This window comes from Artemia franciscana, chromosome 8, assembly GCF_032884065.1.
Source record: "Artemia franciscana chromosome 8, ASM3288406v1, whole genome shotgun sequence".
Classification (NCBI taxonomy): domain Eukaryota; kingdom Metazoa; phylum Arthropoda; class Branchiopoda; order Anostraca; family Artemiidae; genus Artemia; species Artemia franciscana.
Window position 1 is genome coordinate 31,088,845 of NC_088870.1, and position 27,615 is coordinate 31,116,459.

The 27,615-nt window shown below is 37.3% G+C and overlaps 2 long non-coding RNA genes across 3 annotated transcripts in view; one reads left to right on the forward strand and one right to left on the reverse strand.

Annotated features, from left to right (window-relative positions):
* The window catches only part of LOC136030285 (uncharacterized), a 50,519-nt gene that overhangs the window by 19,101 nt on the left and 3,803 nt on the right, over positions 1-27,615 (reverse strand). The gene's annotated exons all lie outside the window — the stretch shown is intronic.
* On the forward strand, positions 4,540-17,470 carry LOC136030284 (uncharacterized). 2 transcript variants are annotated; one of them, XR_010618228.1, is made up of 3 exons: positions 4,540-4,707; positions 12,813-12,960; positions 17,223-17,470. It is a non-coding gene; the product is annotated as an uncharacterized LOC136030284 (long non-coding RNA). The 2 variants fall into 2 exon arrangements; XR_010618229.1 differs by having other exon boundaries at positions 4,540-4,608.

Genomic DNA, 27,615 nt, shown 5'->3' on the forward strand with positions numbered 1-27,615 from the left:
GGAAAAAAAACTTGCTAGAATCACTGTCCTTTCTGCGAAGGAAACTTACAAAAACTTCACTGTTATCTTTTTCTTTGACGAATCCAACGCAGTGCAGTGAACTGTTCTTGCCTTCGAACTCCACCAACACATAGTCGCCAATACTAAGGGTCCCCAGTGCAAGTGGCTCAGTTAGCTCGTTATCACCGATATGTAGACTATCATCCGTGTCATCATCCAGATGAACTGAAACAACAGATTCTTCATCAGTCGACTGATCGCACAAAGACGTTTGCTGCTTCCTCTTCTGACCCTTGCTTTTCGTTTGACTTGTTGGCTTCTTCATATTTTTTTCAGCAATCTTGCTTTTGCTTTTGCATCTTTCTCATCTTGCTTTGCTTTCTTAGCCATCATAGCAGTTTCAATTTTATCTTTCTCTGGTGTGTCTGTCAAAACTCTCGATGCACCCTTTTTCCTTCCGCCCCTATTGCTCTGTTTCCTTAGCAATGCCTTTGGATACGGTCGGACATCTTCGGGGGTCAAAGCATTAGAGTAACGAATCTCTGCAGCTGGTGTTGCCGGTGCAGTTGACGGTGACGGGCAAGGATCTAGTAGATCCGATACTGGTGGGTTTCTCTCTGTTGCTGATGGGCACAGCTCTGCCTTAGGACGGTCGCTGACAGACGCAGCATAAAAATCCTCATCAGAAAAAGCATTGCGGTTGAAGGGCCAAATGCCAGGCTTCGAAAACCCAGAAATGATGTTGTTCATGGTCAGTGCATTTGGATAAGCATTTCCTACAAGCTGGGCAATATGGGTGATCTGGATCCTCTGAAACGGATTTGAAGTCATCAAATCATGAAATACTCTTTTCAAAGCAGACTTCAGTGGTCCATAGATAGTAATATCTAGAGGCTGAAGACGATGACTGCAGTGGGGTGGGAAGGATAGTAAAACAATGCCATTTGCACGGGCGTACATGATAACGTCAAGACCGATGTGGCTCTCATGGTTATCGAGCAATAAGAGGACCGGGCTGTCCTTGGAACATCGAACTTGTTTCTTGAAATGCTGTATCGCCTCGTAAAACAATGTTGCAGTCATCCAACCAGTTGTTTGGGCTAGGCCGAGACTTCCTGCAGGGGCCCCAAACATCATATGATCCTTGAACTTTGCTCTGGGGAATACGAAGACTGGTGGCACGGTTCCACCAATAGCATTGACAAAGCAACAAACAGTAACAAGTTCACCCCTTTCAGCTGTGGTAACCTGACCAACCTGCTTGGTACCGGTTTGTGCTATCACCTTGGGGCTGTCAAGTACAGTTGTGACCCCCGTTTCGTCACAGTTCCAAATGCTTTCTCCTGTGAATTTGTATTTGTGCAGGACAGCCTCCAAGTTGTCAAGGAATCTGTCAACATTAGCACGATTGAAGCTCGAGCTGCGAGCTAAGCTAGTTTTCTCTGGCTTTCTGAGAGACAAATCACCTTGCCTTATCATAAAGCCCTTCATCCAGTCTGGCCCAGCCATCTGTGCTTCTTCCCAGTTGTGAGGAACTTTCTTATCTAGTCTTTTTGCATAATCATATGCAAACTTTCGTGTTTGCATCAGGGTCATACCATAATGGACTTTCGAACAATGTTTCAAATAAACAGCAAGCTGGCCCTCTTCATTGGCCGTGAAAACTTTTGCAGTTGACAGTCTCTCTTTTCTTGTCGGAAGAAAAGCACTATTGAATGTGCCACCACTAGAGGTTCCAGAATTAGAGACCCCAGCTTGAATAGGCACTGGTATGCCCCCTTGCTCTTGCTCGCGTAGTTCTTTTGCTCGGCGAACGTTGTCGATAAGGGTTGATTTCGGTATTCCGAAAGCTGTTGCAGTACTACTAATTGAAGCTTTGTCCATCAAAACTATGGAAACAGCAATGTTCATAGCCTCATCTGACACACCCTTCGGGCGTTTTGGAACTCTGTTCCGAACCATAACCAATGATCTGGAAGAAACAATGAAATTAAGACTTACCGAATTTGGCAGTGTAAAAATGACCTACAGTAAAAGAGAAGACACAAACGAACTTATTTCCGGCGTAATAAGTTCGTGGAACGTAATAGCACGACCCAACAAGCATCAAAGAAAATGCACTGTGGCCCGAGCGCGTCATTTACAGGCTTCATTTCTTTTGGACACACTCGCTGATGCAGCGGAATATCACTGCCCTTCTCTCGTTCTGAAAGTAACAAACTCTTTTGGTACACCTTACTTTAGTTCCATGCTGGGAGCATCAATGTTAACCACAATTGAATTGTAGAGAGACCTATCTTTAACTTAAAACTGGTAAGGTTACGTTATTCATCAGGTTGGGGTGCCTCCGGTCAGCGACCGAAGGTGCCCCGTCGTGGACTGACCGAAGGTGCCCCAGCCGCCATTTTGTCAAACTTATTTTCTGACCCGAAAACAGAGAAAGATTTCTCCTTAGAAATACCACTATCTTCTAGTCCTATCATTTCTATGTGTATACAAATTTAATCATCGAAATCCATGCCAAACAGAAGGGGAAGGCTAGGTTCAAACAGAAGTAGAGAAACTTACTTTTCGCAAAAAAAAATGGTACGAAACTCTCTCCAGCTAAACTGGCTGAAGCTAACTGAGGGAAATTTTCTTCGGACATCCGCCTTGGATAAACAACCTCCCCAGTGCCATCTAGCATAAAAATACGTAAACTCAAAATGAGTTATTGGGGGTGACCGGAGGCACCCCGTGACCGAAGGCGCCCTGGTCTCCCCTATAGACAAGAGTGTGGGTCATGAGAGATAGCTTGTGAATATAATTGGGGTCAATGTTCTGCAAGATTAAAAAAATTATGACTGTTGCTCAGGTTTGCAACTGAACACAGAAGTATAATTTTGTTATTTGTTTTTCTTTGTGACTATCATGCTTATTTAATGTCCAGTATATTAAAGTTAATCTTCTTTAATTTGTCTTTAATTGTCATGGCCCTAGGGCTTAAATACAATAAAACCTACTTATATCCATTGATTTTCTTTAAATAGATAGTAGCTCTATGTTTCCTAGCTTCAGTAAATTTAAATGTAATTGTGAGACCAGGGATTACAAAGTAGGTTAAAACTTGCAAATGAACCTCTGGTATCAATAAAAATTTGTAAGAAATGGATATCAATTTAAAGATTAAAAAAACTGTTAGAAAATAAAGAAGACAAATGAATAAACAAAAGTACCCCTTTGCAACCATTTAATGAATTGTCACAAATATAGGTCACCCTTAAGATTGAAATGAACAAAGCTTCAATTATGAATCCATTTTCCTTTAAACAGACTGAAGGGGCAAACCTCCAAGGTTTGACAAATTCAATCTCACTTTTGGGCATTCTCACCTTTCCTTTTCAAAGGAAACTTTCTTTGGATGTTTCCAATCCAACTAAAAACAACACGGACGGCATCAGGTACAAGTGACCCTCTACTTAGCCTACATACCAAAGGGAAAAGCATACATCTCTATACTATAATTTACCTCCAACCTGCCTAATGTGCAAATATAGCCAAATTATGTAGTTCCAATGTATTCTGTCACCTGTTACCTTTTCCCCCATTCTTGCTTTGTTTACAGTTGCTTCAATTAACAGGGAGTTAAAGGTTGAGGGATAGATTGGCAGAATCAATGGGAAACATGTAACTTCTGCTATAAATATTTTTGAAGGTCATCAAAGATCAAGGCCCTCTAGAGCAAGAATGAGTAGAGATGTGTACTTTGAAATACCTTCCCAGGACATACTTTAGCCTGTACAAACATCCCTGAAAGTTTCATTTTCCTAACCTAACCCATTTCAGTGATAGCAAGAAGTCAATCAACTAGAATTTTACTGGATAAAATTACCATCCTTTGGAATAGACTCTGAATAGTCTACCCTAGCCTACTTCTTCAATAGGATTAAAGACAGTCTCAGAATAATGATTTGGCAGCCCATAAATCCTCAACTTATCTGTAATACTTCACCTAGGCCTGTTTACAGAGCCTAAAAGGAGTCAATGCTTAAAATGCTACCATGTGGCAATTTAATGGAGCCTCAATGTTACCTGGAAGAAGTCAATCCTTAGAATGATTCCAAATGGCAATTTAAGGTAATAATTTTGCCTGGATATGCCAGAAAACATTGAAAACTTTGAATTAAATAATAAGTTTTTCATTGATTTAACCTACTTGCTAATAGATAGCCTACTACTCAGGGTGTCCTTTAATGTTGATCCCAAAATATGGTGATTTACTAACCTGGCTCAGATCTTTCTTTTGCAAAATCACTGTCCCACCTTCTTCCAAGCAAATAACTTCATATTCCATTACTTCATTCTTATCCATATTTATTTTTTGTTGAATGAGATTTTTATTGAAGAAGGTGAATTATGTACTTACTGGGCTTACCATTCTTTTGAGCACGGTAAGAAAATCACTTACTGCGGTTACTGCCGGCAGTAACTATTCTCGTTCCCAGTGGGTTGGGCAGTAACCATTTTCCCGCTAGGAACGGAAATAGTAACCATTCGGTTACTACAGTAAGTCCCTGGAACACACCCTCCATGTAGCTCCTAATCACTTTGCTACTACTGCCAATTAAAGTACTAGACATTCTTTTGCTCTGTCTGATGGAGGAGCAATTTTTTCTCTTACAGATAATGCATGCACAATTGTCAAGACTTCGATTTTGGATAGCCTAGGTCAGACACTGGGTATATCCAGCATTTACTATAGTCTTTGGTAGGCCTATGCCTAACAATAAGTAAGGCCCATGACTTTTTTATTATGGCAATCAAGATCAAAGGTCATCACTAGATTCAAGGATCGAATTTTCTCTGGCCTTTGAAATCTAGTGGTCATGCAAATTGGGTGATCATTAGATTTGTAACATAGTGCACATCCACTTATGCACTAAATATATCTCTAGAGAAAATAAAATGTAAATGTCTCCAGAACCATCTAGATCATATCTAGTAGGCTAATAGAACTGAGATTTTCCATTACAAAGCTGCTGCTAAGAATGAGAAACACAAAGAATTGAGATTAGAAGGCAGTTGTGTTTATAGGCCTTGATTATTTAGACCAATTATATTTGTCCTATATTTTAACACCTTTTAGCTGAATTCTTTTGTTTTGCATTTGCTTTGCTAAAAAGTTGTCTTAAAAAGTTCTAAGTTTAGAGAACTATGTTAATATGTTTCTTGCTGATCAGAACAATTGTCTTTACAATTCCTTCTGTTTAAAGTATTTTAGAGAGATTATAAGTGCACCATGGGCATATTGCGGTCTCAAATGAGCTTGTGGAAAACAAATAGAACATAATTTTTCTTATTTTGTATTATTTCAAAACTAGAATGTCACAAAGCTAAGCTTTCATATTGCTTATTGTATCCTAAGTAAATACAATTCCTGATGGAGTTTTGTTGATGCCTGTCTTAAATTTAATTTGTCTAAATAAAATGCATATTGTTTATGGGCAGCAACTATGACTTGAGTTTTTTTTTAAATATTTTCTTTTTTCAAACAATTGTTGTTCTGTGGTCACATTTGTGTTCCTTCCTAAGTGGCTGGCTCTCTAGCTTGAGAATCCTTTTTCTTAAGGGCACAGGTTTAATTCCTGGCATTACCAGTTTATTTGGTTTGGGACAGGGATCAGTGATGTGACTCTGTTAGCTCAGCTAGAATTGGCCCAACTTTAAAAGGTTACCTAAAGAAATGTGGGGACAGTAATCAGGAAGGGCATGCAAAAGCACAGGATGGCTGGCCCCTAGTTTCCTATTGCACTTCCTGGTTAAAGGACCACCTGGTCCTTTACTGGGCTTCTGACTTAGCCATATAAGCTTTCTTTTAAACTTATTAAACATAAGTACAAATGAAGAAATGTCAGTAGGGTAGTTGTTCCTTTTCAATGAATTGTTGATGTATAGACAAGAGTATGGGTCATGAGAAATGGCTGGTGAATGTTTTGCAAGGTTTAAAAATTTAGGCAATTGGTCAGGTTGGCAACTGAGCACAAAAGTAAAATTTGGTGAATGGTTTTTCTTTGTGACTGTTATACTTATGTAATGTCAAGTATTTTATAGTTAATCTTTATTCTTTTGTTTTAATTGCAATGGCCCTAGGACTTTAGTGTAATTAAACCAACTTACATCTACCCATTTTCTTCAAACAGACAGGAGTTCTATGTTCCCTAACTTCAATAAATTTATATGCAATTTTGAGACCAAGGGTTACAAAGTAGGTCAAAACTTGCAAATGGAACTGTGGTGCAACTAATTAATTTGTAAGGAATGTATATCAATTTAAAGAATTAAAGAAAAATCATTTAGAATTCAAACAAGACAAATAAATAAATAAAAGTATCCCTTTACAATCATTTAATGAGTTGTCACAAATGTAGGTCAATCTTAAGATTGAAATGAACAAAGCTTCAATTATGAATCTGTTTTCTTTCAACAGACTGAAGGGGCAAACCTCCAAGCTTTGATAAATTCAATCTCACTTTTGGGCTTTTTCAATGGGAACTTTCTTTGGATTTTTTTTTACCAACTAAAAACATTAGGGAAAGCATCAGGTATAAGTGACTTAAGAGACTTGACAACATTTAGAAAAAGCTATATGCAACCTGATCTAAATAAGGATGCTATTGTAGAGTATCAAAGAGAAGCCTACATATATATCCCAAATACAGTAAAGGCATATTACAAAGAACAAGAACAGGTTCATAGAATACCATTGAAGTGGTAAAGAAACAAAAAATTGCAAAAATTGAGATTATAAGATTAACAAGAAACTATGAAAATTGCCAGTACAGTCCTAGCCTCCTTCCAACAGGACAAATAAGGGGATTCACACCCCAAAGCTCTGACTATTTTCAACTACACCTCTAGGAGCCAAAAAAAATTAAATACATTTTTTCACATATGTCAAATATGACAGTTGACTCAGGAGTTTAGGGTCAGGGATTCAATACTCTGTGGTGCCACAAATGGAAGGACCTTTGCTGTCATAAGCATTGTTAATCCTAGCACACACCCACACTCAAATTTAACATTCTGTAAAATCATAAACATCTTAAACAGCAAAAATAAGACTTTTTTTATTTTTGATAAATATTATTTGAAAAGTACACTACAAGGCAAATATCAAGTTCATCATCATGCTAAATTTGATGTGACAAAGATAAAATTTGTTAAATCTTTTCTGGGATCAAATATGTTAACTATAGATAACACAGACATTGCAGTATCTATTTGTCCATCCATCTGTTTGATTGAGATTCTGAGACTATGACCCTAGGTTGAAAAGGCTAAGGCTTTTAAAGTGTTTTTCATTGATCTTAGGTCAAATAGGGAAAAAGGAGGGGGTTCTATACACAAAAAGTGGAATTTTTTGTTGATTTGCTGAAGTTAGTGAAAGGAGTATCAAATTTAAATGAAAGATGGAATAAATGTACATAGCAAAATATCACCAAATTGGATCCTGCTAGAATTTATCAGATTTGTTTAGTATAATTTCAAGAATGGGTAAGGTGTTGTCTCTGATAGTTGACCAAGTTAAAAAAAATCCTTTAGATCAAAAACCTTAAAAATAAATTTGTGTCTGATACACGATATAGTTAAATATATGTAGTTAAAGGAAAAGCTACCATATTTTTCATCCCTGGGAAATTAGTTTAAAGCCCTGTCCTGATTAGAAGAGGTAGCTCACATCAGGTTACTCAAACATAATTCTAAAGGAGATAGACCATGGTTAAAATGCTAATACTGCACTAATACTTAGTCAATTATACTGCTATTTCAGCTTATTTGCATTGTGATGTTAACAATGGGTTTGCAGCTTTAATGTGATGATTGCTTGAAGACAGGATTATCACCCTATTTAGGGTAGATCAATTTTATTTGAAAGAAAATCATTTGGTAAAATTCTAGTTGATTGACTTCTTGCTATCTCAGAAAGGGGTTATGTTAGGAAAATGAAACTTTCAGGGATGCATCTGCAAGCTAAAATATGTCCTTGGAAGGTACTTTGAAGTACCTACCTCTACTTCTTCTTCCTCTAGAGGGCCCTGACCTTCAAAATATGTGTTATAAAAGTGAAATCTTGCAAAATAGATCTTCTGTTGAATGAAGTACAACAAAATTGTTTTCAGCTTCACAACTTTGCTCAATCCAAATTTATAAGGTTTCAAAGATATGGCAATACATTTCCTAAATTAAAAAAAAAAAACATTAATATGGCTCAGAATTCTACTCATAACATGAATTGCATTTTCAGAACTTAAGGCAGAGAAAAAGCAACTGGTAACTAAAACTTAAGATAAAATGTTGTTTTGTAAAAATTTCAATTTTGACAAACCTGTTAAACTTGTCAAACCTGTGAGATAGGCGAATTTCAGGGCTCTCTAGAGGGAGGAGTGGAGGTGGGTACTCTAGAATTCCTTCCCAGGATATACTTTAGCCTGTAAACCCACCCCTGAAAGTTTCATTTTCCTAACCTTACCCCTTTCTGAGATAACAAGAAGTCACTCAACTAGAATATTAACAATCACTTTATTAAACAACTATCAAAAAACTGCTGATCAGCTATTACTCTGCTTAGAGGTAATCCTTTAGCAGGGCATGAGTAATTTTGTGTTTTCTCTTTGTTTACAACAGCTTAATTTTTTTGCTTCAAGAATAACAGAACAAGAAGTCAATGATCATTGTATTTAGCAGTTATCATACAATTAAAGCTCTATGATCACTGAGCAAGGTGAAGATCTACATTTTTAATAATAATCATCTAAAAGCTGCTGATCACAAATAATTTTTTTTTAACCGAGATATTCTTAGCCACTTACACTGGAAGTTTTTTCTGTCACACATTTTTGGAATTTGAAATCTCTCTGGAAACAGATCTTTCTTCATACATCAAAAGAATCGGATTTTCATGCTGATTTTAAATCTATAAGTTTCAGCAAATTTAATCTTTGTCATCAAAAGTTACGAGCCTGAGAGAATTTGCCTTTTTTTGGAAAATAGGGGGAAACAACCCCTAAAAGTCATAGAATCTTAACAAAATCACACCATCGCATTCGGCGCATCAGAGAACCCAATAGCAAAAATTTCAAGCTCCTATCTAAAAAAATGTGGAATTTCGTATTTTTTGCCAGAAGACAAATCACGGGTGCGTGTTTATTTGTTGTTTTTTTTTTCCCAGGGGTCATCGTATCGACCAAGTGGTCCTAGAATGTCGCAAGAGGGCTCATTCTAACGGAAATGAAAAGTTCTAGTGCCCTTTTTAAGTTACCGAAAAAATTGGAGGGAACCTAGGCCCCCTCCCACGCTCATTTTTATCCAAAGTCAACGGATCAAAATTTTGAGATAGCCATTTTGTTCCGCATAGTCAAAAACTATAACAACTATGTCTTTGGGAATGACGTACTCCCCCACAGTCCCTGGGGGAGGGGCTGCAAGTTACAAACTTCGACTAGTGTTTACATATAATAATGGTTATTGGGAAGTGTACAGAACTTTTGAGGGGGATTTTTTTTTGGTTTTGGGGGTGGGGTTGTGGGTTTGAGGGGAGGGGTCTATGTGGGAGGATCTTTCTTTGGAGAAATATGTCATGGGGGAATAGAAATTCAATGAAAAGGGCGCAGGATTTTCTAAAATTACTATAAAAAAACAATGAAAAAATAAACATGAAAACGTTTTTTCAATTGAAAGTAAGGAGTAGCATTGAAACTGAAAACGAACAGAGATTATTATGCATATGAGGGGTTCTAAAAATACTTTAGCATAAAGAGCGAGGTATTTAGGAGGAGATAAATGCCTCGCTCTTTATGCTATAGTGTTTTTAGTAATTTCAACTATTTATTCTATGGCCTTTCTGATTGAGGGGTCATTCTTAAAGAATTGGGACAAAACTTACGATTTAGTGTAAAGAGCGAGGTATTAACGAGAGTACAAACCCCCTCATATACATAATAAAAATTTAAGAATATAAAAGTTTGTTACGTAAGTTAATTCTTAAGTTACTTATATTTTTTACTAATAAAAACATTCTTTAAAAATTAAAATTTGTAGTTGCCTTTTTATGTAACCGAAAAATTGCAGGGCAACTATGCCTCTTTCCCCACCCTTTATCTCTCAAAATCGTCTGATCAAAACTAAGAGAAAGCCATTTAGCCAAAAAAGGAATTAATATGCAAATTTCATTTTAATAATTGATGTATGGAGAACCAAAATCAAACATGCATTAATTCAAAAACGTTCAGAAACTACATAAGAAAACTATTTTTTTTAACTGAGAGTAAGGAGCGACATTAAAACTTAAAACGAACAGTAATAACTTCGTATATGAAATGGGTTGTCCCCTCCGCAATCCCTCGCTCTTTACGCTAAAGTTTGTCTCTTTGCCACAATTCTGTTTTTTAAAACAATTAAAAGCTTTAGCGTAAATACCGAAGGATTGCGGAGGGGACAACCCATTTCATACACGGAGTAATTTCTGTTCGTTTTAACTTTTAATGTCGCCCCTTACTCTCAGTTAAAAAACTAGTTTTTTTTATGTAATCTTTCTTTAGTTTCTTCTGAAAAACCTCAGATAAATGCTGCAATTTCGTAGAATTTTTTCGTGGGGTTTTTGACGTCATAACCCTGCGATAATTACAGATGAAATTCTAGTCCGGACTGAGAATTCTTCGAAGAATTCCAGACGAATGCGAAATTAATTCTGCATACTTGAGATTTCGGACACGCTCAGGAACAAGTTTCTGACCTTTGTCAAAAAGCAATCTGTATCAAACAGTTCGTGGTAACGAACTGTAGTAAGAAGTGACCCGGCTCAATAGTAAACGAAACTCTAAAAAACGGAATTTTGAAGCTAAAATATACATCAAAAGAATCAAATTTTCATGCTGATTTTAAATATATAAATATATATATTTTCATCAAATTTAGTCTTTTTCATCAAAAGTTACGAGCCTGAAAAAATTTGCCTTATTTTAGAAAATAGTAGAAAACACCCACTAAAAGTCACAGAATCTTAACGAAAATCACTCCATCACATTTGAAGTATCAGAGAACCCTATAGCAAAATTTTCAAGCTCCTATCTACAAAAATGTGGAATTTCGTATTTTTTGCCAGAAGACAAATCACGGGTGCGTGTTTATTGGTTTGTTTTGTTTTTTTCTTTTCCCCAGGGGTCATCGTATCGACCAAGTGGTCCTAGAATGTCGCAAGACGGCTCATTATATCGGAAATGAAAAGTTCTAGTGCCCTTTTTAAGTGACCAAAAAAATTAGAGGGCACCTAGGCCCCCTCCCACGCTCGTTTTTTCTCCATAGTCAACAGATCAAAATTTTGAGATATCCATTTTGTTCTGCATAGTCGAAAACCATAATAACTATGTCTTTGGGAATGACTTACTCCCCCACAGTCCCTGGGGGAGGGGCTGCAAGTTACAAACTTCGACCAGTGTTTACATATAGTAATGGTTATTGGGAAGTGTACAGTCGTTTTCAGGGGATTTTTTTTTGGTTTCGGGGGTGGGGTTGAGGGGAGGGGGCTATGTGGGAGGATCTTTCCTTGGAGAAATATGTCATGGGGGAACAGAAATTCAATGAAAAGGGCGCAGGATTTTCTAAAATTACTATAAAAAAAAACAATTAAAAATTAAACATGGAAAAGTTTTTTCAATTGAAAGTAAAGAGTAGCATTGAAACTTAAAACGAACAGAGATTATTACGCATATGAGGGTTCTAAAAATACTTTAGCATAAAGAGCGAGGTATTTAGGAGGAGATAAATACCTCGCTCTTTATGCTATAGTATTTTTAGTAATTTCAACTATCTATTCTGCGGACTTTCTGATTCAGGGGTCATTCTCAAAGAATTGGGAGAAAACATACGATTTAGTGTAAAGAACGAGGTATTAACGAGGGTACAAACCCCCTCATATACATAATAAAAATTAAAGAATATAACAGTTAGCTACGCAACTTAATTCTTAAGTTACGTATATTTTTTACTAATAAAAAAATTCGTTAAAAATTAAAATTTATAGTTGCCTTTTTATGTAACCAAAAAATTGCATGGCAACTAGGCCTCCTTCCCCATCCCATATTTCTCAAAATCGTCTGATCAAAACTAAGAGAAAGCCATTTAGCCAAAAAAGGAATTAATATGCAAATTTCATTTTAATAATTTATGTGTGGAGAGCCAAAATCAAACATGAATTAATTCAAAAACGTTCAGAAATTACATAAAAAAACTAGTTTTTTTAACTGAAAGTAAGGAGCGACATTAAAACATAAAACGAACAAAAATTGCTCCGTATATGAAATGGGTTGTCCCCTCCGCAATCCCTCGCTCTTTACGCTAAAGTTTGACTCTTTGCCAAAATTCTGCTTTTAAAAACAATTAAAAGCTTTAGCGTAAAAAGCGAGGGATTGAGGAGGGGACAACCCATTTCATATACGGAGTAATTTTTTTCGTTTTAAGTTTTAATGTCGCTCCTTACTTTCAGTTAAAAAACTAGTTTTTTTTATGTAATAAGATACATGAGATAAGGTACATAAAGAGAATCGTAAAAACACTGAATTTTTTGGCGAAAACGGGCCTGAACGCTCACTACCCCTATTTGTGTACTTATGATATGATACTGGTACGTCTTTACGTTTCTTAACGTATTATACAAGTTTTCTTATAACCTACACAAAATCTACAAGTTAGAAATTTCAGCCTAATAAAGTTATTCATTACTTTAAACTAACGAAATATTTATAATCCATTTTTATTCAACTGCTATTTGTTTTTAGGCTTAGAATCGCGTTGATCAGAATTGACAAATCAAATTGAGCAGACTTCAAAGCTGTTGGAGGTTACACTGGCACACGTGCAAGACGAAGAAAATGCATTGAAAGAAGTCCAAACAACTTACAAAAAGTACTTTTGTTTTGCCTAAAGGTATAGCCGATATTTTAATCTTGTGATTTTGGCAAGAATTTGGCCAACAGCACTGCACATTTGACAGGAATAACTGAGCAAAAAGTATGCATGACTGCCAACTCACCGTGGCCTTTTATTCACTAATTAAAGATAAATGCTTGAAAAAAAAGCCAGCTTGAGGCTAGCTAGGCCACTTCGCTTGATTGAAGATATGCCAATTCTTTACATTCTTTTAAAACGAATTTATTCCGTCACTATACAAAGCAAAATGCGTGTTTGATTCATATTTCAAGTTATTTGATTTGCATATAACAGTATTGTCTGCAATTGATAACTATGAAGTGGTCGCCGGGTGTGTCTGTTGGCACAGGGTTGGAAGCTCCAGCTTATTACCAGGGATTCTCGGGCTCAACTCCAAAGACAACAATTTTTTCATGAAATAATAGTAGAAAATTAGGTTATTAGTGTAGTCCACAAAATTAGTGTATTTCCAATCAGTCCAGATATGTTTGGTCATTTTTGAATGGACTGAAACTCTTGATGAAAAAATCACCATTGTCATCTATCAAGTGCTAGGAACAGGTTTATTCTCTCATTTATTAAAAATGAAAGGTTGAGATTGAGTGTAAGGTATCAACTTCTTCTCATTGCGAGTAATTGTATGTTATCTGAATTACTAAGTGAATTGCCATCTACTGAAAAAAGTACAGAAAAAAAGCCGCTGGAAACAATGTTCGAGTTTTTGCCTCTACATCTGATCTACTAGTGCGAATGAACATTTTATTACTTAATTTTGTTCTTTAATGCTGAGAGTTCTTGTTTTTCCTTTTCCTTTTTTGTATTGCTTCGCTTTTCCTTTTTCTTGTATGAGTGGGCAAAAATAAAATTATTATTATTATTATTATATCTTCCAATTTCAAATCAAATGAGCCCCATCTGAAGTTTATACGACCAGCCATTCCCTAAAAACCTTATATGTCCCCAGGACGTGACTTATAACCTTATTCCCTGGACACTGGTGGATTGTGTCAATCTTAGAGTCATGTTATATGTTCCTAGGATTAATTTGAGCAAAATCGCAATCTTACAATTTTGATCAAATTTGTTTTGTGAAGAGGGTCAGTTGGGGGAATGGGTTGTTTTACTGCTCTCCATCACTTTTGACTCTTAAAAAGGAACTAGAACTTCCAATTTTCAACCAAATGACCCTCTTCTAAAGATTATAGAATCATCCCTTCCATAAAAACCTTAAATGCTCCAGGGGTATAGATTACAACCCTTATCCCAGACTCTAGGGGTTTTTTTTAACCCCAAAAGCATTATTATATGATATTTTGACTATTTTGAAGAAAATGTCTATTTCGAAATGTCTATTAGACGCATATCGGGAGAATGCAACGTCTATGTGTTTGGCGTGGGATATCTGCCCTCCAATCAATTTTACTCTTAAAAAGGGTGCTAGAGCTATTGATTACCAATCCGATGAGCCCCCTTCAAAGTTTCTATGACTACACTTTCAATAAAAACCTAATATGCCTCCAAGGCCTAACTTAAAATCCTTGCCTTGAGGGCTGGGGGGCTTTTTCATCCTCAAAGACATAGTTTCCGGAACTTTCAACTACGTTGAAATAAATGGCTATCTCAAAATTTAGATTGGAAGTGTTTTAAGAAATGATGGGTCCGGAAGGGGGGCACTTGCCTTTCGGTCACTTTCGAATAATAAAAAAGGCATTAGTCCTCCAAATTTGCAATCGAATTTGCCCTTTTTGAAGTTTCTACGACAATGCCTTCTATAAGAACCCAATATAACCCTTGTCCTGAAGGCCATGAGGGGGGGGGTGTCATCTTTGAAGATATAATTTACAGACTTTTCAACTATATTGAAAAAAATCACCATATTAAAATTTTGACCGCAAGTGCTTGGAGAAGTGATGGGCGTAGGGTGGGGGGGGGCATTCGCCCTCCGATAACTCACAACTATCATAAGAGTTACCACCCCTTTCAATTTTCAATCGAATGAATCCTTTTTGAAGTTTCTACGACAACGCTTTTTATAAAAAACCTTGTATGCCCCTGGGGGATAAATTAAAACTTTTGCCCTGGGGGCTGTAGGGGTGTGTGTGTCATTCTAAAGACAAAATTTCCAGACCTTTGAACAATGTTGAGCCAAATTCTATCTCAGAATTCTGACTAGATGTGTCTGGGGAAAAAGTGGGCGTGGGAGGGGGTTATTTGCCCTCCAATCACTTTCGACTGATAAAAATGGCTGGCCATTTTAATTTTCAATCGAATGAGTCCTTTTTAAGGCTTCTGCGACAAGTGTCCAGGTATAAGACAAAAAAAAAATTAATAGTAATAAATAATGGATTGTGCCAACATCGTTCTTTACTTAGGCAGCGCTAATGCGCTGCCTATGATATATTAAAGATATTTTGAATGGCTTTGTCAGTTTCAGTTCAGTTCATTCGGGTTTATTAAAAAAATTATAACAGTCATAACATACATAATCTCTATGTAAAAATGCATGCTGAGTCCCTTATTACCTCAAAAATAAATACACACTATGGCTCTCCCTCCACTCCTCAATACAAACATGGCCCCCACCAACAAAACCATCCTTACAAGTCCCCACCTCTTCATCAAGGAGGAAACGACTCCAACCCCCACACAAAAAAAACTCAATAATGGCTAAAATCACTTTTCTATTTAGAACCATTATTCAAACTAAACTAATTCAAAACAAGATAATTTTTTATTCTCTTTTTGAAAGAACCAACGGAGCTCCTACCTCTCAGTTCAAACGGTAGGGTATTGTAAGCCTTAGCACAGACGATGTCAGGCGAAAAATCCGACCTCACAGTTGGCGTATGTCGAATATAGATCTGTTCAGATAGTCTTGATATCTGCACACAATGTGCAGATATCAAGTAAGTATTTGAGAGTATGGATCATACATTCTTACTGGGGAAGCTGCAACATACCGGAGTGAGAGGGATAGCCCTGCAATGGTTTGAATCTTACCTTCAAAATCATCTACATTGGTGACGACACACCAGTATTGGTGACGACACAATTCCGGTATGAAATTTGGTTATCATACTCAGGATCAGAACTTTCTCCTTCTTTCTCAGAAGGAGGCTCAGAACACTCTCTGGTTCTGGTCTACTAAATTTCTTTGAAATAAGATAAATGGCACTCATACGTATTTGGTTAGCGTTTGATATTCCAAGCTTAGCCTCAAAAAATGAGGCTACAGTCTGCCGAAGATTTTCTAGCCTTGTGACGCTTCAATTCCGTGTATAATGATGTTATTTTGTCTTGAATATAGTTCTGTTCACAAAGTAGAAATCTTCACTTGGACGAGCTCAGTCTTGAGCAATTTATTTTATAGTCTTGAGTAGTCTTGTAGTCTTTCAGTCTTGAGTAGTTTATTTTCAGTCTGTAACTACGAAATTAAATGTAGCATTTTGTCCATCCGCCAGTCAAAATGCTCTTTTGTCACTGCCTTTACTAGTTGACGATAATGCCGCTTTGCCTATCTAATATACTAAAACATCATCGAGTGAAACATAATCGCAAGGGCCCCGTTCTGTAATAAACCCAGCTATTACTAGGGCCCGCTTTCACCAAATGCAAATCTGAAATCCTATTCAATCGAGCTTGTTCTCAGTGAAATAAATACTGTATCCTAAGGGCGTGGCTATAGCAAATTCACTTTACACAGCGGAGAACCACACTGCATGAATGCTCAGTGATAACTGTCGAGGCGTTTTCAATTATTTTTTTATTTTAAAACAAATCCAACAAGAATAAACGTTGAATATGGCACTTAACGATGGTGCGAATAAAATCATAGGTGGGTTGACCATTCCAAAAGAAAAAAAAGTAGAAAAGAAAATTAAAAAAAAATTATTCAAAAGATTTATTCTATCGTGGCATATCTTGCTTAATAACTTTTATGAATGTTGTATTCTTTTTCAGCATATATCAAGTCTTAATAATTCTTATGAATTTTCTATTCTTTTCAACAAATATCACATATTGCTTTAAAATTTTATGAATGACTTATTCTTTGAATGATTATGAATGACTATGAATGATCTTACTTAATAAATCTTTTTCAGCAGGTATCATATCTTGCTTTATAATTTTTATGAGTGTTTTATTCTTCTTCAACATGTATCACATTTTGCTTTATAATTTTTGTGACTGTTTTACTCTTTCTCAGTATATATCACATCTTGCTTTATAATTTTTAAGAATCTTTTATTTTCTTTCAGCATGTATGGATGGGATTTTTATCGGCCAGTGGAGCCTTTTTTTGTGTTTTGGGCCCAATTCTTGTCTCTTACCTTTACACATACGGAGGATCACAGTGGACCTTTGGAGTATTGACAGGGCTGATGGTTCATCAAATTAGCAATATTACTCATCTTGTATAAAAAACTGCAACCAAAGAGTTATATAGATGATGGAAAAAATGTAAAAACGTAACTTTTTCTAAATATAACGAACATTTTTTCTTGTCCTTATATTTGAAAGTAGTTAGGGAGCTGTTTTGAAGAATTGAAATCGTAAAATTAGATTTTAATATTAAAAACTAAAATTAGTTTTTAACCAATAAAATTAAACCTTTTCCGTTATACGTATACCACGGCTAAAGATCCAGTTTCTTGTTCTTGCTAGCAAAACTCTGTTGTTGTTTTTTCTCCAGCCAACAGTAAATGAAAAGCAAAATTTCACGAAACGGGAGTTTTGAACGGGTTAAATATGTGTCAACACGAATTGATTTATATTCATAGCACTCACGTTTGGAATAAACTCACTTCAACGAATTTACATTTAAAATCGTCTCGTGGCCACAGGCACACTTCCGGGGGATATACAAATTACATCTGTCCTCGAAAAACTTACTAGTGTCTTCTTTACTTATCTAGCTATCCGCTGGCGGATCCAGGAGGACCGGGGAGACCCCACCCCTAAGATTTTTTTCTGGTGCCCTCTTTCCCTGTTTTTCTTTTTTCACTGTTTTTTAGAATAAATTTGTCAATTTGGTCAATTATTGGCACCTTTGTCACATTGGACCTGTCCCAAGATTTTGCTCTTTATCCGCTCCTGTAGCTATCTTCTAAACAAAGAAGGGTCATAATACAACGTAATAAACCCCAATGAGCATTGAATAGGTTGCTGTTGCTCTTTGGGGTTTGATATATTCGCCCAAAAGGACATCCGTGTTCGTATCGCATTTATTCTGTTCCTTAAGTAATCACTAGCTTGCTTGTGAGTCACTTTGTTCAATATTCACTGAACATGATTATGTATCATTAACGTTTTTATTGGCAGGCGGTTTTATTCACCTGCGCAAATTGCCTGTGTCTTAAACACATTAATCAAATAATACAATTTGCAATGTCAAACAGCAATTATAATCTACATGCAACACATTTATAATAAGTAATACAATACTAACTAATAACCTATCACCTAAATCCAGATTTAAAAATATAGACAAATAAAATACAAGTATGATAACTCTAAAATAAATTATACAGGATATGAGAAAAGAAAAAAAATTATTGGAAATGAAACAAACAAATAATCTTAACAAATTTATCTAATAAGTCTGAGCTTGGTCTTTTGGCCCAATGCCAATGAACAATGGTGGAGAGAGAACTAGTCATTTTTCTTATCAGGTGGCTACAAATGGATCTGGATTGAGGAGTTATGATACCATTGCCACAGGCAGATGTAAACAAATGGGTTATCTCCACTTCTAAGGAGATAGAATTGCTTGGAAGTGAAGAATGGAGTCAAAAGCCTTTGAAATATCAATGGTACAAACGCAGAGGTTACTTTTTGCCTTTTTATACCTTTCAAGAATCGCTAGAAGAGTTGCATGGGCGTACTGCACGCCAAGACCTTCCCGAAAACCAAATTCTTTGACGCCATGATCAATTTTCGTGCTAATTTCATTATAGATAAGCCTTTCAAGAAGCTTCCCAATCGTCGAACATACAGTAATTGATCTATATGCGTCACAGGATTTCGGGTCTTTATTTTTCTTAAAAGTGCACGTTAATAGACCTTCGCATAGCGCATCAGCAACATACTGCTGGACAATACAAGCCTAAAACAAAATAGCAAGATGTTCAAACCATTTTAGTTTCCCGTACATCAGGTATTTGAGCTGCAGGCCGTCTGAACCCGATGCTTTACCTGGTTCAAGACGGCAGATATGTGCCGGAATAGAAGCTGGCGTGATAATGATATATTTTTTAGCATGGTCTAGCTTTGCAAAATGACCCAAAAGCATAAATCTAATTGTTGCGGCAAGAGGAGGTGGATCTTCAGAAAATAATGAGGAAAAATGACTTCCCCAAGAGCCTAAGTCAATCAGATTGTCCTCAGATGAACAAGTCGAGGTAAATTTTGACACGTAACGCCACAATAGCTGGGGTTATTTTTGATATCCCGCAAAAGATTGCAGATTTGACGCCGTTTCCATTGCCGTACAGCATTTCTATATACACGCTTCGTGTATTTGATGATTTGAAATAAACGACCTGACCTTGGATAACCACAGCTGGCCAAAGTACGAAACCAGAAATTATGTCGATGTTTAGCACTTTGAAGTTTACCATCTTCACTTTAACCTCTTTTACTTGTCCCAATCCGAACTTTGGCAAAAGGAAGAAAGACTGAAGCAGCAGCCTTCATCGAATGAACTAATTCCGCCAAGTAAAAATTCCAAATCACGAGTGTTCCCATTTATGGACGTACATAAAAGTTGAAATGAAATCCGGCTTTTCGACAACATAGAACCTAATGTTCTCTGACATAGAGAGAGATAAAGACGATTCCAGCAAGGTTTAAAAAATCACTTAGGCTTTTGTACATGAAGAGGCAGAGAATAGGTAAGTCGCCACTGCGAACTCAAGTGATCGCTTGTTAGGATGTCGCTTGAAACGTCAACCAACCATGGTACCCTGCATCTGTTGGGCGTTTGTTAGAACGAAATCCAAATTGGAAGTGAACCCCGAGTTATGCACATAAGAAAACAGCTTCGATTTTAGTAGCAGAAAAACACCAGGTAGCAGGTAGCAGAGTAGAAAGTAATAGTTGAGTCAGCGGCACATTTTCATTTTTCAAAACCATGTTTAAATCACCGCAAATAGATACTGACTTATTTGCTGACCGAACCCTATGAATGGATTCTAAAAGCGAAGCACAAGCTGTGGCAAATTTACGAAGAGGACCCACTTAGGTACTTCGTTGGAATATACACATACATTAAAATAAAAGAACAAAAATCGACTGAAATATATACATCGGAAGATTCAGAAAGAGAGCAAGAAAACTTCTTATTCACTGGAATTGCTAGGCCGCCGGAAGGAAGGCCAGACGTCAGTTTAGCGGGCCGAAGAATGAACTTGTGGTCACACGAGAGCTCTAGCTGTGAGACATTATAAGCACATAGAAGGTGTTCAATGATGCACCCAAATTCATAACTACTGATTAGTCTTTCGAGAGTTAGAAGCTTGTCACGAGCACCATCACCGATCTTCCCTATGCCCTTTGGACATGGATTTACTTCTCAAGCTCTGGACACAGCAAGCTCTTGCTACGATGATTCCCTCAACAATCAGTACAATTAACAATTTGAGAAGAACATGTTTGGTTCTTGTTAGTGTGATCCCCTCCACATTTATTACATTCAAGAGGGTTCTTACGTTCCCTTACAAAATACCCAAATCCTTAGTAATTTAGGCACTGTTTTGGCTTTTCAATTGCCAGAGTCACTTGGAAAAGGCAACATTCAATGATGCCAAACTTGATTGCGATATTAACTCTTCTTTAGTTTTAAAGTTCAGCTGCACTATTGTAGAGCTTCCATACCTTTTTGCACTTACAACGCTGCTACTTGTACTCATCTTGGTATGCAAAGTCAGGGTCTCATTTTCTAGAATAAAATGTAATTTCATTTATGTTATATGTCTTTCTAAAGTCAATAATACTATTCTTATTCACATTATAAAATTCACGTGTTTCAATTTACTTATTTGAAGCAATGTCACACACAATATTCTCGTAAAAGGAATAACTTTCTGTAACAGCCAAACATCTCAAAGGGGTGAGAGGGTGTAAACGTCACCTAGCTTCACGCCAAGCGAGGTGACGGACAACGTGCTCCGGGCAACCTGTTGGTCTAGGGCCCCTGCAGTTAATCATACCCAGGAAACATCTAGAATTATGTTGAATATGTCTAATATGAGAGCGAATTTGGCTACGGTGTTCCCAGCTTTAAGCAATGCGTCTAGGCTGGCGACCTTGTCGAAAAGTGAGCTAGCCACCATCTTAATAAGGAGACAAGGCCTGAATATCGGCTGCTGGAACCTCTGTTCTATGAAATGTTCACAAACGCAAGCCTTCGTAGCTGAATAATTCTGTCTATATAGCCTTGATATGCTTTTTGTTTCAGAGACAAGATTGAATGGAAGAAAAACAATTGGCATAATAGTCCCTTCGGGTAAAAGGGACATTCTGTTTAATTCTGGCCTAATGGATGAATCTGGCCTTGCAAGAGTGGGAATAATCATGACACCCAAGATCGCATCGGGACTCATGGACTATGAAGCAGTGTCTGACAAAATTGTGATGGCCCTTTGAAAAGGTCAGAGCAATAACCTGACAATACAATGTGCGAATGTCTCTATTCGTGACGCCCCTGACCAATTGAAAGACAATTTTTATACCAACCTCCAGCTGACTCTGAACAAAGTTCCTCGCATGGACATCCTCGTGATCGTTGGTGACTTTAATTCCAGGATTGGAACGGTTAAACATTTCTGAAATCGGCCATTGGCAACCACGGTTAGGTTGACCGTTATATTAAGGGAGTTAAACTTCTCGTGTTTGCTATGCTGAATAATCTCAGTTTGGCTAATACAAGGTTAAAACACAAACCGTGCCACACTTAAACATTAAGATCACGAGATGGTCGAACCCGTGTTCAAATTGACTATGTACTCGTTTATCGTCGCTGGATGTCAATATTGAAGACTCGAGAGTGTACAGAGGGACAGACACAGGATCAAAAAGTGGATCCAACCATTTCTTTTTGCTTAAATAAAAAGTTACATTCAGACTCAGCTCCAAAAAAAAAATATCTGCAACTAGATGCATTTTAGACGCAGAGAAACTTAAACTCCCTGAAATATAAAGAAATCTATAAGCTCAAGCTTGCATACTGTTTTACGGTGTTGCAAGATAATGACCAAGAATTGAAGACCAATCAAGCAATTTCTGAGACCGAGACAAGAGCCGTGACCGAGCAAGAAAACTTTAAACCATCGCTAAAAAAAGGAAAGCGACAGAGCAAGTTCTGAAATCAAGTGAAAGAGGCAGCTACAGAAATTCTCGGAGTAAAGGTCAAAAAACCTGAAAGACTTATTTCACAGAAGACAATAGAGCTCTCTTTAAAGAAGAAATAATTGACTGATAGACACTCTGCTTCTTTTAAAGCGCTCCGCAAAGATTGTTACAAATCTGCTAAGGCAGATAAACAAGAATTTTGGTCTAATGTAGCCTGTGAAATGGGAAAAGCTACTGTACACAATGAATCACAGAAACTCTTCCAGCTCCTAGGTGAATCAACGGGAAAAAGAAGCAAAGATCTACCCCCACGCTACTTAGTAAGGACAACAAGCTCCTCACGAGCAAATAAGATCGTATCGAACGATGGCGTACTCGCTTCCAAGAGCTCCTTCACCCACAAGAAAATGACCACAGCCAACCCATTCCATCCCACAACAGTCTAGGTATGGGACAACAGTCATCATCCGGGTATGAAGATTGCAATATCACCCCTCCAAGCAGAAAAGAAACTATCTATGCCATAAAACTATTAAAGGATAGCAAAAGCCCTGGCATGTCAAATGACCAGCTGAATTTCTCAATGCCCTTCCAGAAGTGGCTATCGCAGAGCTCCACAACTTACTCACGGATGTCTGGGTCAATGAATACATTCCTGAAGAGTGGAGGACCTCTGTAGTAATTCCTGTATTTATAAAAGGGGACCAAGCCCATTGTACAAATTATAAGGGAATTTCTCTTAGACAGAATTCTGCAAAAAATTTTTACAATAATAGTGTTAGATAGGTTCAAAAATATTAGAAATGATCGGACGAAACCAAGTCAAGCAGGATTCAGACCTGGTATGGAATGCTGCGATCACATTTTTATCCTGAGACAGATCCTGGAACACCACCTTATACACCAGCAGGAAACAATACAAGTCTTTATTGATTTTGTAACGGCATTTGACTTGGTGAAGAAGAACACTATCTGGGATGCCATGAGGGATGATGGAGTGCCGGAAAAAATTGTCTGTCTAGTTAAGGCTTGTTACGTTGGAATGAGGGCATTTGTAAGAGCAGATGGAGAAATCTCTAAAGAACTACCAATTGACGAAGGAGTGCGACAGGGTTGTCCAACGCTATCAATAATAGACTTTGATTCCGCCAATGATGTAGATATCTTGGCTGAGTACGTAACAGAAGCACAGCCCAAGATAGATATGACAAGATAAGAAGTTTATTTGAAAAAGATCTCTATCACAAGCCCTCAAAGGGCCAAATTCGGACTTCGGAGTCGACAAAGTACATGGTTGCACTAACAATTAAAAAAAAAAAACAACGAAAAACGAAAATCATAATGAATAATCAATTTTGAGTCAATAAATAAACTGCAATAAGCTAATTAAAAAGCTTAAAAGAAAAAAACCGGTCAAACTAAACTTGAACAAAATACAAGTCAGGAAAAGACACTGCAATAAAAAAATGGAGGAGAAACTAGTTTGATATTTTATTCATTTTTTCTGTGATGAACAGGACAAAAGTTTTTTCATATCCGGAAGTAACGCAGCGAATGGGGGACAAAACTGGGATGGGCTCAGAAACAGATCGAGGCAGTCGTAATCTGGATGGGGGTGATTTTTGGGGAAAATACTTGCCGTCCGAGGGTTCGTTATTGCATTTTTTTTAAACGGAGGCACAACGACACCCTCCTTCGCTCAAGGGTTTCCAAACTAGGTTTCCTTAGGAGCAGAGAGTAAGGTACCTTGCCTTCTTTGAAAATTATTCGCAAGGTTCTTTTTTGGATTGATTCAATTTTGTCTGATTCTTCACGAGAGATGCCAGGGTGCCAAACAGGACAAGCGTATTCAAGATGCGGGCGGACAAAAGACATTTACATCCTTAAGGAGTGAAAAGGTGGGACGCTATGTTTATTTAGGAGCTTAAGGAGGGCGATAGACACATTGGCTTTATGGTTGATGCCTTTAACGTGGATATCCCACTTTAAATTTGAAGAAATTGTGACCCCAAGTAATTTGAGGACACATAAATTTCAGGAAGGATAGGATTAAGAAAACAGGGCGAGGATTTGAGGAAATAAATTAGTATTATCATGGATTTAGAGGGGTTTACTGTCATGTCTAAGTCCAAAGCCTCACCTCCAATTTCATTGAGGATACTCATAGGGTCACTTATTAAATTTCTGAAGCAACTTTCAGCAATCGTTAGGTCATAAAAAAATTTCCATCGGTCAAGAATTTCCTTTGCAAAGCTGTTGATCATGACAGAAAAAAGGAAGGGGCCTAGGAGAGTACCCCGGGGTATGCCATTGTAGACAGGGAGAGAATTTGAGTAATGGTTCTGATATTTAACCACCTGTGATCTATTTTTTAAAAAGAAGGCAATCAATTTTACCAGTAAGGGATGGATGTTGAACTTACTAACTAATTTCTCAATTAAAATATTGTGGTTAACAAGATCAAACGCTTTCTGAAGGTCAATGGAAATTAAGTTTAGCCAGAAATTAGGCCTTTCGAGGATTTTCCAGATGTGGTCAATAAGAGAAACGAGGTAGTGGGAAGTAGAAGTTGATTTTAGGTTTCCGAATTGCTTCAGGTCAGTAAGATGTAGGATTTTTTCCTTTAGCAAATCTGCAAGGAATCCTTCATACAATTTAGAGAAAATAGGAGTAGGAGTAATAGGTCAAACGCCTTGAAAGCCAGGCTTTCCGTTTTTCTTTTTCAAAGGGGTAATAAAACCCTGTTTCCAAATATTTGGAATTTGCCCAGGCTTTGTAATTTTGTTAAACAGGAAAGACAAGGGCTTAGAAAGGAAGTCACCGAAGGCTCTAATAAGAGGAAACGGGATATCCAAAGGACAAATATTGACTTCCTTAATTTGTCAATTCTTCTTTCTATCTCAGACGGGGAAACAGTCGGAAAAGAAGGGGATGAGGCTCCTGTTGATAATTGGATGGACAATGCTGGAAGGCTCCAGACAATGAAAGCGAGAAATTTATTTAGATTATTTGCGGTAAAAGGTAAAGGATACAGCATTAGACTTTACAGTCCGTACCGGCGGTGCTGATCTCCGTTTCTTGGCCCTTCAGCCAGGAAGTGCAATGGGGGGTTGGGGGCTAGCCATCCTGTGCTTTCGCACACCCTTCCTGTTTACCTTCCCCAGATTTCTCCAGGTACCCATTTAGAGCTGGGTCGACTCTGGCTAAGATTATAGGGTCACGCCACTGACCCACGTCCCAAACTGAAGAATTGGGTACACCGGGAATCAAACCCACGTCCTCTCATACACAGGATCCTGAATCCAACGCACCAATCCACTCAGCCAGGACGGTAACTGTTTGCGGTAACATCAGGGGGCTCTGGTAAGTTGAAATTAAGCGGATCAAGACTCCTGGTGCATAGCTTTTTAACCTCTGAACACCAGTTTTTTGGTTTATTAGTGAACAATTCTTCGATCTTATTTTTGTAGTACGATCGTGCCAATTTACGAATTTCTCTTTTAAATGATTTTTGTAGGATATATGCCTCATCGAGTTTACCATTTTTAGAAAGCTTCAATTTGGTTCTAATTAGTGTTTTTATTATTTGATTAATAAAGGGTTTATCACTTGAGCACCTTTTAAATCTTTTTTTTTTGGGAAACAAATTTGATATTTATCAATTAACCTTTTATGAAACATGGTCTTTTCTCATCAAGACTTTGTAAATTATAAATGTCAGATCAATTTTCAGTATTCAGCCACATACCAAAAGAAAGAAGACCAAAATTTTAAAGAGAGCGGTAAGTCCTATAAGCTATTGAGAAACAATTCTTAAAATTTGAGGATGAGGACAAAGGAATGGAAAAATGATAACTCCCACCTAATGGGGGCAAAGTTGAGGGAGGGCTGTAAAATTGTGCATATTAGTTACCTCAAGGGAGGTATTTCTCCGAGTCGTCGGTGCTGTAACAGTTTAATTAAATTTAAGTGAAGCACAAAAAGAATTCATTTTAAGGTCGTTGGCATCGCCAACTAAATAAAGGCCAGCATTGGGGTACTTAGAAATAACAAAATCAGCACTTGCCTATAACTGCTGGATAAAATTACGTTTTGACTCAATATTTTTGATTTGGGGAGTAATAGAAAACAGCTATTGCAATAATACTAAATGGACGAGGGAGTACTTTTGGTCTAACACTTAATCAAAGGATTTCATCATACTCGGATAAGCTAGAGACTCGAGCAACCTTTGCGTAAAGGTGACTATTAGTAAAAAACAAAATTCCACCACCTTTTTTCCCGAGTGGGTGATCTGAAGAACGGAGTTTAATAAACTCTGAATAATTTGTCAGGCGTGGGGACCCTGGGTCATGGGATTAGACTTCAGTAGGAGCTATAATATTTATCAAATTTGATTCTGACAGCACCTCAAGTTCAGTAGGCTTTACAAGATTAAGACTTTCAGCATTAGTAACTACAAATTAGGAATAACAAACCGATTGGGGAATCGCGACAGGGAAACTTGATGGGTTTGAAAATTTCCTGGGTAGGGTTTTAATTAAATTTTAGTATGCTTTGGGGAAGGAGTATAAGAGAAGGATTTGCCTTGAGGATTCGGAGGTGGGGGGGGCAAGGATATGGACGAAGCATGAGCAGAACAATTAGGATTTATTACAAGACAATTATTAACTGCAAAAAGTCTCAGACCTGAGTCACTTTGACAGGGTAGGCACGAGGGATAAAATGACTGGGCTGGGGGTGGGGTTTCGTAAGGTGCTTGGAAAGGGCAGATATTTTACTTTTAAACGTTGTGGGTTGTAGTCGAAACGCTGGAGGTGGATATTTTAGGAAGAATTGATTTAGCGTTAGAAGGAGGGTCAGAGGGGAGGGGAAAAAGGGGGAAGCTGCAGGAGGAACTGTATATACATGCTTAGACCGTCTGATCCGCAAGGAAGGGGTCCAGTAGTGGGATTTCAGGCGAGGGGGAAGATTGTCCGCTCGCCTCAAGTTTTTTGGCACCGACTCGATTTTGCAATTATTGCTTAAAATATTAAACTTATTAAAAGGCTCTGAACGATTAACATAATGATTAGACTAGACCTTATTAAACAAGAAACGATATACATAAATCTTATACAAAGGAGACAGGGAGGCAACTCGTTTTGTCTCCTTTAACAATAGAGAGAGAGAAAAGAAGAAGGAATTACACCTCAATATCTCACACGGAGTACATAAAAAAGAAAGAGTGTGAGAGAGGAAAAAAAATCAACTCGTAGACACGAATGGGACTTATAAACTAATTTATAAATAAACCACTTT